Here is an 11,639-nt window from a genome sequence, read left to right on the forward strand (position 1 = left end):
TATCGCAGAGCACTCGGTATGAAGCCTAGTTTTTCGTCTCCGCCGAAATTCTGCGGCCGCGGCAGGGATCCGAATCTGCCCGCATAGTTGTTGAGTGCCCAATCGTTGACGCGGCAAGCACAATTCATTAAAAGAATATCGCCTACCACATATTTTCAGGTATGCCCTTTAAGGGAATAGAAAGCTCGTCATTTTTCAGCGCTTTATAAGTATGAGCCGGCAAGATATTACTGAGCATTGCCTCTCCTCCGTAATGTTCAAATGTCGGGTTCGTGTTCTTGCAGCGGCGCTCCAAGCAGTTTGCGTTTGAGCCATCTAATGACTGCAGGGTGTAATGGAAATGACACGACAGCTTCCTTGTGACTCTCTTAGATTTCTTCCGACAAAAACTATATTCAAAATCAATTCTACTCTACAATAATTTGGACTGCTACAAGCATTCATTGAGTCTAGGAAAAGAACAGTTTTTGCATTTCAAAATTTGCAACAAGATCTTACTCCCATTTTGATAACAGGTAAACTAGTAACTATTCTCAATATCCATCAAGCACTTCCGATTTAGTTTGAAAGGAAGGTTTCTTATTTTTCACAAATTTTCTAACCTTTAATATGTTCTCTTGATACGGAGTTCTATCACAGAAACCCCACATTTCATGTTTCGGTAAGCTGTAGACTGCTGTCATGTTTATCAATTGTTGTTGCAGTCACACAACGAAGGGTAGTGCTACTGAGATCTGCGAAGGTTGTCTTCGCCAAACGGAATGTGGTTCCATTTTCTAAAAGCTTAAAGGAATAAGAAATAATTGGGGCAGTGTTCTTCGACTCTAAAAGGTTGCGGAAAACTTCGCAATTTATTTTCGTTTTGTGCAACGTGTCATTCTGGTAATTTTTTTCTCTAATATAAGCATCCAACTTCTAAAATGTTCTATGAATACTGAAGAAGACACTTGAACAGCTACATTCCGTAAAGTGCTACAGCTTTGTATTCCTGGCTCAGCTGGACAGGTCGCCATTGGAAACAGACCTTGGCTACGTTTAACGCTAGAACCCTAGCTAGTCAAGCTAGTTTAGCACTGCTGTTGGAGGAACTAGAGGGCATGAAATGGGATGTCATAGGGCTACGTGAGGTTAGGAGGCCAAATGAGGCATATATTGTAATGAAGGATGGGTATGTACTGTGCTATCGAGGTTTACCGGAGAGGCGAGAACTAGGACTAGGATTCCTTGTCAATAACTATATAGCAGGTAATATAGATGGATTCTATAGTATCAATGAGAGGGGACAGGTATCGTAATGAAGTTTTATAAGCGGTATATACTGAAGGTTGTACAGGCCTATGCACCTAAATGTAGTTATGATGACCAGGCAATTGAAAGCTTCTACGAAGATGTAGAATCGGCAATGCGGAGAGTAAAAACGCAGTATATTGTACTAATGAGTCACTTGAATGCCAAGGTAGGGAAAAACAGGCAGGAGACCAGACAGTAGGTAATTGTGGCATTGGTTCTAGAAATAGCAGAGGGGAGTTACTAGTTGAGTTTGCAGAGCGCAATAACTTAATAATCATGAATACCTTCTTCAGCAAACGGAAGAACCGGAAATGGACATGGAAAAGTCCTAACGCGGAGACTAAAAATGAAATTGACTTCATACTGTGTTCAACCCCCGCCTTATGCAAGATGTAGAGGTAGTTGGGAAAGTGCGATGCAGTGACCACAGGATGATGAGGTCCCGAATTAGTCTAAATCTGAAGAAGGAACGCAACAGGTTAGTAAGAAAGTAGTCCATCAACGAATAAGTGTTGAGGGGGAGGGCACAAGAGTTCGGTATCTCGCTACAGATTAGATACTCTGCTCTAACGGAGAATGGCGGCATTACCCTAGAAGCAATAAACAATAATTTCAGAGATATCATTACTGAGAGCGCTGTAGAAGTAGGCGGTAGGATAATTGAGAATAACGGTAAGCTGTCTAAGGAGACGAAAGATTTGATTAAGAAACGCCAAAGTATGAAAGCTTCGAATCCAACAGACCAGATAGAATTGGCAGAGACATCAAAGCTAATCAATAAGCGCAAAGTGGCCGATATCATCATCATCAGCCTGACTATACCCACTGCAGGGCGAAGGCCTCTCCCCTATTTCTCCACCTAATCCGGTTCTGTGCTAGCTGCATCCACTTGACCCCTGCGAACTTCTTAACCTCATCCGCCCACCTCACTTTCTGCCGCCCCCTGCTACGCTTTGCTTCCCTTGGAATCGAGTTTGTTACCATAAGCGACCATCGGTTATCCTCTCTTCGCAATAAATGTCCTGCCTACGCCCATTTCGTTTTCCTAATTACCGCTAGAATGCCGGTAACTTGAGTTATTTCTCTGACCCACTCTGTATGAGTCCTATCTCTTAATGTTACCCCTACCAATTTTCGTTCTATAGCCCTCTGGGTTGTCCTCAACTCAAGTAGAACTCTCTTGGTTTGCCTCCATGTTTCAGCCCCATAGGTGGAGTACAGGTAAGATGCAACTGTTGTATACTTTCTTCTTGAGCGATACTGCCAAGCTACTAGTCATAATCTTCGAGTGCTTGCCAAATGCGCTCCATCCCAATCTTATTCTTCTTGTTATTTCCTTTTCATGGTCCGGATCTGCGGTTACTACCTGTCCTAAGTAAGGTAATGTTCAACAGCCTCGGGAAGAAACAGCAGTTTACATTAGGTAGTGAAGTACTGGAAGTAGTCGGCAAATATATCCCAAAACAACTGGACGCTGCTGATAAAGAATTCGGAAACGAATTTAAAATCCAAGCAGCTGTCATAAGTCACTCTACGTATATAAGTTGGAGTTCCAGTGTTAAAACAGTGAAGGCCGTGGTCAGAGGCGACGGACACAAGCTTTCTTGCCCTAATACTCATCGTAACACTTCCTAACATGGTGTGGTGGGAAAGTGATGGCGATAAAATCACGCACCCTTTCGATGTCAAAGCGGCTTTATAACGCCACTTACACAGCGACATGTGAGGTCCAAGCTTTTCAGTGTCAAAAACACATACTGATTCTCGCTGTTAGCGAGAACCAAATGAAGCATATATATAAGTTGTGGGGCTCTTGGCCCCTCTGTTTTGGAGCATATCAATGCAACAACGCAGCCGGCCGCACTCGGCCGGCGCCGACGCTACTGCGCATGTCAGGCAGCCTGGACCCTGACGCGTAACGTTGCACGTGACTCGCCGAGCGTCTAGATAAGCGACGAGCAAACAGCCGCTGGGAGCTTTTTTCCCGCTGGACGGCCCGGGCAGTGGCGTTCGCCGGGGGCTCTACGTGAGTGTGTGCGTTTTCGAAGCGTCGTGTTTTTGTCCGGCAGCGTAGGCGCATTCCGGCCTCGCCACATGCGGCTTGGATCTAGTGTTTCCATCTGGTTGTGTGGCGTGTTATCGATGCTCGCTTCCTTGTACGGTGCTGTGCAGCAACTCGCAAGATTGTTTTCTTTCACCATGCGTTTCACCATGCCTTTCATCATAAAGTTTATTTTTGACTGCTCAAATTAAAGCGGTTTCTTTTGTTCACGTTGTTGCCGGTCGTTTGTCGCATGGGTGGCGGCTCACGATCCCCCCGAGTGAGGGCTGAGGCCCATATTTGGCGCCCAACGGTATTTTTTCTGAGCTTTCAGGGAGTTGTTACCCGCCACTTTGAGCACGCACCCGTGCCGCGAGGACCGCCAATGCAAGAGATCCACCCCCGTCCGGAGCCAGCCCCAGTAACTTGCCGGATACAACTGCGTCAAGGAACGTAAGCTGTGGGCCAAACATTTCTCCTCGGACAGTTCTATTTCTAATGCTTCTACGCTCAGGTAAACTTACTAATCGTAACGAGCCAACCAACCACCCGACTGACAGAATGTCTGACAACGAGGAAAAAGGGGCGGCCGCGGCAGATATGACCGACGTTTTGAGCCGGATAACTACGCTGCTTGAGCGACAGGCACAAACTGAACCACCCACCTTCCGTTTGCAGCTCGCAGTGCCGACATATGAAGGGCACACGGACAAAAAATCTGTAGCAGACTTCCTACAAGAAATGCTTGACTATCGTAACGCGGAAGCCCTACCAGACGACATTATTTTACAACGCGTTTTGCCAGTGGCCCTGAAAGGCTCCGCCGCACGCTGGCGGCGTCGACAGACGTTTCAAAACTGGACTCATTTCGAGCAGTTGCTAAGGGCAGAGTTCCTTCCCCCCGACTATGCCGTCCGCATTAAAGATGAATTGTACACTCGCACACAGGCAGAGGAGGAAAGCCTTTTGGAATATATACGCTCATTTCAGGAACTTTATGAGCGTGCCGACCCCTCTGCACCAGAAACAGAGAAGGTCACACGAGCGATACGCCAAGCCCACCCACGCTTTCAGGATTATTTGCGGGGGCGTAGCTTTTCGTCACTGGACGATCTCGCAAAAGCGGCTTCTGATGTCCAGGCCGCCATATTAACCGAATTGACCTATCGGCCTCCGCCCCCTCCAGAAACCGCCCTGGAGCCCTCATGCGCGTGGCCTGGTGCGCTCACTGCAAATGGGGGACCTCGTTTGCCTCCGCCCCTGCCTCGCTCGGTGGACCCGTTCAGCTACTAAGCTCTTGGATCACCGGGTCCCTTCCCACTCCGAGGCCGGAACCCGGGAGCACCCCCACGGCGTACCCAGGGCCGTCGCCGGTCTGCGGATCCAAGCACGCGGCAAGGTATGGACGACACAAACACTGACTTTCCGGTCTGTTTCCAGTGTGGTGGTCGAGGCCACTACAGAAGCCAGTGCCCAAGTCCCCGCGGCTCTCGTAAGCAGGGAAACGACGACGGCCGGCGGTGGTAAGCAGTTATGAACACTTGCCGGCCCGCAACCTACCGGTCCCGAGCGCCTCCTTGCGGCCGCCCAGCCTCCTTGGAGCCTGCCATGAAGTGCCGGTAGGCGTGCCGTGTACACAACCTGCAGCACCTGCCGACTGCCCCGCGGTGTCAGATGCAAGTCGTCGTTCGCCCCCTCCTGCAGACGGAGTTGTGGGTGGAAGTCGTCGTTCGCCCCCTCCTGCTGACGGAGTTGTGGGTGCAAGTCGTCGTTCCCCCCCTCCTGCTGACGGAGTTGTGGGTGCAAGTCGTCGTTCGCCCCTCCTGCTGACGGAGTTGTGGGTGCAAGTCGTCGTTCGCCCCCTCCTGCTGACGGAGTTGTGGGTGCAAGTCGTCGTTCGCCCCCTCCTGCTGACGGAGTTGTGGGTGCAAGTCGTCGTTCGCCCCCTCCTGCTGACGGAGTTCGGGGGACCAGAACCACACCACGATGCAGGATATTTTGGTCGTCGCACCATCCTGCTGCCACAAAATACAACCGCGAACGACCGCCGGTGAAACAGAGACGAGAACCGCTCACCCGGCCCAGATCAACGTGGGAGCCTCCGGCATTACCCAAAAAGCTTCAGGAACAAACGGTGAGCTCTGTTCCGTCAGCATCTCGTTGTAATGAGACCCACCTTGAAAATATGCCGCTGGTTGCGGTGAATGTGGCCGGAATAGAAGTGCCTGCGCTTTTAGACACAGGCTCTACAGTTTCAGTTTTCGGCGATAGAGTTAAAAACGCCTGTGATGCGAAACACCTCCGGTTACGGAGTGTAAGCACCAACCTGCGTATGGCGTCTACTCACGTAGCATCTGCCACCTCGGCAGCCCGTTTAACAGTCACTATCAATGGGCGAAAGATTAGACAGCGCTTCCTACACCTTCCCGGCCTTTCCTGTCCAGTGATATTGGGTCGTAACTTCATAGCCAAGGCGGGAATCGTGATAGACCTTCGAAACCAAACTTACCAGTACGGCATGAATACTGCGGCATTTAAGTTCACAGCACAACCTGGTGCTTTGCATTCACAGTTACTGGCCACAAACAGCCATTCGGACACCGTCACTGGAAGTGGTATTCTCACGGCTTTGAAGTCTTTCAGGGGATCACCAGCCGAAAGATGCAGAATCAAGAGGACACTGAGGCCCTTCGCAGCAATGTTCACGGAGGCCCCTGGGAAGGTCAACGTTCTGACTCACAGAATCGACACCAGCAGTGCTCATCCGATCCGGTTCAGTCCAAGGCCCTTGAGCGTTCACAAGCGAGCACTGTTGGATGGTGCACTCAACGAAATGCTGGCCACTGGTGCGGTGAGACCCTCAAAAAGTCCTTGGGGATTCCCTGTTGTTCTCGCGCCTAAGAAAGACGGCACAGCACGGTTGTGCGTTGATTATCGGCGGCTGAATGCTGTATCAGTTCGAGATTCCTACCCCTTTCCATCTGTCGAATCGGTCATGTATTCACTTGGATTCGCAAAGTTTTTTACTACTCTTGACTGTAGCAGAGGTTTTCTGCAGATCCCGATTGACAGTATGACATTGAAAAAACTGCCTTTACTTGCTATCGAGGACTGTTCGAGTTTGTACGGCTACCCATCGGTTTGTGTAATTCAGCTGCCACTTTCAGCGAGTAATGGATATTGTGCTCGGAGACGCTAAGTTTAACTACGCTACGGCCTACATGGATGATGTAGTAGTGTTCTCGGAGAGTCTGGAAGAACACCTCAATCACCTAACCAACGTTCTTCAGCGAATGCAGAATTCAGGTATCACCATTAATCCCAGCAAGTTCCAGTTGGCGGCAAATAGAATAAACCTCATTGGTTTCGTAGTGGAGCAAGGCACAGTCCTCCCAGATGAAGAAAAACTCCAGGCCATACTGAAGTTCCCACCGCCGACCGACGTCAAGAGCCTCCAGCGCTTTTTGGGCATGGTAAGATTCTACCGGCACTTCATTCCGAACTGCGCCGACCTAGCACGACCCCTCCATCAGCTACTTCGGAAAGGTGCCCGTTGGTCCTGGACGGACACTGAGGAGGAATCATTTCGAGCGTTGTCTGCAGCGATCACGGATACGGCACGCCTACGGCTTCCCGACCTCAACCTGCCAATCACGGTGAAAACAGACGCAAGTGAGTACGGCATAGGTGCGGTATTGCTTCAGGAGCATCAAGGGAAGCTTTGCCCTTTGGCATTTGCGAGTTGCATTTGGCCCTTACTGGGCCAGAACGCAACTATAGCGTGACAGAGAAGGAGTGTCTCGCGATAGTTTTCGCACTAAAGAAATTTTACATGTATTTGGATGGAGCAGAGTTCACCATTCAAACAGATCACCAGGCATTGTCATGGCTCTCAAAGTTGCAAAACCCAGCTGGCCGCCTGGCCCGCTGGGCTCTCGCCCTTCAAAATTACCATTACAGGGTGGAATACCGCAAGGGAACCTTCAATAAGGTAGCAGACGCCCTGTCCAGAGCTCCACTTCCAGGAGAAGGGGGCCAACACCTGCAGTCCTGGCTGTAGCAGCGCCCGCAGACGCCAGGGGAACGTTAGTCTCTAGGCAACAGCTCCTGAACGCCCAGAACACTGATGACCAGTGCATCCAGATACGCCAGTGTCTGAGCAGGCCCAGCACAGTACCAGCCGGCAACTACGACAGCTATCTGGAAGCCGCTGACGGCCTACTCTTGCGGTATATACCGACTGCTGATGCGGACGGCGGTGAGTTCCCCTTTCGGGTCGTTGTCCCTAGGAGAGTTCGCAAAGCCTTCCTCGAGTACTACCATGACACATGCCTCGCGGGTCGTAGCGATGGTAGGAAAACGTTTGACAAGTTTTGTCGTATTGTGACATGGCCTCAGATGAGAAAGGACGTCCTCAAGTATGTTCGCGCTTGTCACACTTGCCAGATCGCGAAGCCGAGGGGAGGGAAACCACCGGGCTTCATGCAACCCGTAGAGAGTCGATACCCATGGGAAATCGTGCCCTGTGACGTAATGGGTCCCTAGCCCCGATCGGTGAGAGGGAATCGCTATTTGTTAGTGCTCATGATCACTTCTCAAAATGGGTAGAACTATACGCACTGCGAAAGCTCGACTCTAAGCTAATTTGGGATAAGCTGCTAGAAACGTTCACCCGTTTTGGCTTCCCAGCGCAGCTTATAACTGACAACACAAGTTATTTCACGAGCAGGACATTTACTGACTCTTGTAAAGCTCTCGGAGTACAGCACAAAAAAACGACACCCTACCACCCTCAAGCGAACATTACAGAGCGGGTCAACAGAACCCTAAAGACAATGCTGGTGGCTTTTACAGAACGCCACAAGGACTGGGACGCTCGAGTCCAGGAGATGGCCTTCCCCACAAGAACCCCGGTGAACCGATCCACAGGTTTTACGCCAGCAGCTATTCTTCTTGGTCGCGAACTCCGGTTTCCTATCGAGCACGACGTTGCTTCCAACTCTGAATTACCACCATCCAATTACTCCAGGTTCACCCAGGATCTATCGAGCCGCCTTGCCGGGACTCTGAAGGAGGCCAGAGAAAGCCTGGACATCGCCCGCCTGGAGCAATCCAGTCAGTACAACAAGGGAGGCGACACGGGGAATTCACTGCTGGCGACAAGGTCCTCCGCCGCACACACCCACTCAGCGATGCTGCAAAGGGGTTTGCAGCCTCCCTCGTGCCGCGATGGGAGGGCCCTTTCTTAATAATAAAACGCGTCAGCAGTCTAGCCTACCTTGTCCGAAACATACATGGTGGTCGGACAATTGGCCCCGTTAACATTAATGATCTAAGACCTTACTACGAGCGTCTAAACTACTAGTAACAGTGTCTTGGACTTTACAACACTTTCTCGTTGTCGCTGCACTCCGAATTGGAGCGTCCTTACGCAGACCGATCCTTGTTGTCCCCATCCTTTTCCGTTGCTCTACAGGATGCCACGTGATCACCGCAACGAAAAGAGCCTTCCCAGGTATGATGGCAGCTCCGCGGCCTACCGCAGCCGCAGTCATCACAGGACGGTCCAGACTCCGTACAGTCGACCCGCCTATCTTGCTCCCCCACGGCGTCGGCACGCAAGGGACGAGGTTCCCGGGCGCTGGCGGCACGTGGGAACTTGGTGCCACATCGGCAACGGCACGGTGGCGTGCTTTGCATCGGCCTCCGCCTGGGAGACGCAGGTACGGCCGGAGAGAGGCAGTCTACCGGCACCGCCGCCATTCACCGGCCATACCGTGGAGGAGCATCGCCGTAGAGAAGCCATCCGGCCCCTCCCCGAGGAAGCGAACGTAGGCTGGTGCTCACTATGCGATACATGCATAATCTTTCAAGAGGCGCACTCCCTCAGCGCGCTACACCAGGAGCAGCAGCGGCTGCACGACACATTGCGCCAGGCTCTGCAACCGGGTGCTCCAAATGACGCCAGGCGCCGCCTGCTCACAGAGTTCGCCGCAGCTCTAATCCACAGCCAAAGCCTGCCCCAAGCACCTGCAGTTCAAGACGCGGTGGCAGCTGACAACCCCTTGGACTTAGACGATGTCTAATTTGTCGTGAACACCCATGCAGTGCCTTTTGAATCTCATGAACGTTACCCTGTCAATTATGAACAATATTACAGTTCTCTTTTTAACCCCAGGGAGGGGTACCGTCTTGTGAGGGGGGGAGTGTGGGGCCCTTGGCCCCTCTGTTTTGGAGCATATCAATGCAACAACGCAGCCGGCCGCACTCGGCCGGCGCCGACGCTACTGCGCATGTCAGGCACCCTGGACCCTGAAGCGTAACATTGCACGTGACTCGCCGAGCGTCTAGATAAGCGACGAGCAAACAGCCGCTGGGGGCCTTTTTCCCGCTGGACGGCCCGGGCAGCGGCGTTCGCCGGGGGCTCTACGTGAGTGTGTGCGTTTTCGAAGCGTCGTGTTTTTGTCCGGCAACGTAGGCGCATTCCGGCCTCGCCACATGCGGCTTGGCTCTTGTGTTTCCACCTGGTTGTGTGGCGTGTTATCGATGCTCGCTTCCTTGTACGGTGCTGTGCAGCAACTCGCAAGATTGTTTTCATTCACCATGCGTTACACCATGCCTTTCATCATAGAGTTTATTTTTGACTGCTCAAATAAAAGCGGTTTCTTTTGTTCACGTTGTTGCCGGTCGTTTGTCGCATGGGTGGCGGCTCACGAACCCCCCTGAGTGAGGGCTGAGGCCCACAAAGTTCATGTGGAATGTAAATCAGTGACCTTTCTGGTGCTGCTGTGTTTTGCGATCAAATGCCTCATAACCGGATGTTAGTAAAAGCTTTGTAGATTTGGTTCAAAGATAACAAAAGTGAGGAAGGGATATTTGTAAACATATTTCCAAATATCTGAAATTCGCGACTGTAGTCCACGACAAATCCTTTGAAAAATAAAAGTTTACTCGTCTATCTTGACAAAAGATGTTCGGGCAAAGCTATGATGCCTTCTATTCTAAAGCAGTTTTAACTGGATGGAGTGCTTTGTGTGCTACTGGCGTTCGCTGGCCTAAACGCAGTGCCCGCATGATATTCACCAATGAATGTTATTGACGAATGACATTCATTGATCAGCGACTGATTATGTATTGTATCCATGTTATCAACGAGGGGATAAAAAAGTATTCCGAATGTAACCAGTCACTACAGATAGCATTCACTGACTATGAGAATGCATTTGACTTAGTGGAAACCTCAACAGTCATGCAGGCATTGGGAAATCAGGGTGTAGTTTAGCCGTATGCGAATGTACTAGAATGTATCTACAACGGGGATACAGCAACCATGTATGCATTAATAATTATTGAAAATCAAATTAAGAAAGATGTTAAGAAGCAGACACAATCACCCCAGTGCTGCGTACAGCTAGCTTAGAAGATGCATCCCTAGACGGGGATTGGGGCAGTCAGGGACAAGGGCTGATAGAGAATATCACAGTAATGTGTGATTAGTTGATGTCAATGTCTCGTTAAGTAAATCAGGGGAATATTTGCAAATAATTGTTTATGACCTAGCAGGCAAAGGAGAAATGTGCAATTAAAAATTAATGAAAAGCAGTAACCGGAGGTCCGGACAACAAAAGATAAATAATTAGGAGAATATCAATGGGCTGGAGCGCATTTGAAACATATTTGTATGTACTGACTACCAGTATACCGGTATTGCTAGGGAGCTGAAATATGGAGGCAAACGAAAAGGGATCTATACAAGTTGAGGACAAAGCCGAGCGCTATGGAACGGAAAATGCTTGGTGTAATGTTGCGATATTGGAAGCATGCACAATGGATGAGGGAAATAACTCGCGTACTGATATTTTCGTCGACATCAAGAAGGAATGGACATGGCAAGACATGTGGTGCAAATAGAGGATAACTGATATCCCTTAGTGTCACCAATTGGATTCCAGAGGAATGAAAGCGTAAGGGGGTAGCAGAAAATTAGGTGGATGGATGAGGTTGTCCCCTTCATGGATCACTGCCTTGTCGTGGCGGAGGTGCTTGCGAAACTCGATGAAGTCGTGAGCTCTGCTGTGTAGGGCCACCCAAGATAGACAGGTCACGGCAGAGAGGTCTGACAAAACGTGATTCACTGGAGAAGGTAATTGCAACCCACACCAGTATTTCCTGCCAAGAAAACCCTATGGCCAGTCACAATACCATGAATGATATGACACCGGAAGATGAGCCCCCAAGGTTCGACGGCGTCCCACATGTTACTGGGGATGAACAAAGGGCGATTCCTAGTAGCTCCAGGACGAATGAA

The 11,639-nt window shown here is 50.4% G+C and overlaps 1 pseudogene; it reads left to right on the forward strand.

Annotated features, from left to right (window-relative positions):
• Window positions 1-3,810: 3,810 nt before the first annotated feature.
• On the forward strand, window positions 3,811-4,992 carry LOC146176718 (uncharacterized; annotated as a pseudogene).
• Window positions 4,993-11,639: the final 6,647 nt, after the last annotated feature.

The sequence above is a fragment of the Amblyomma maculatum genome, chromosome 10 (genome assembly GCF_055883805.1).
Source record: "Amblyomma maculatum isolate TAMU_Amacu chromosome 10, ASM5588380v1, whole genome shotgun sequence".
Classification (NCBI taxonomy): domain Eukaryota; kingdom Metazoa; phylum Arthropoda; class Arachnida; order Ixodida; family Ixodidae; genus Amblyomma; species Amblyomma maculatum.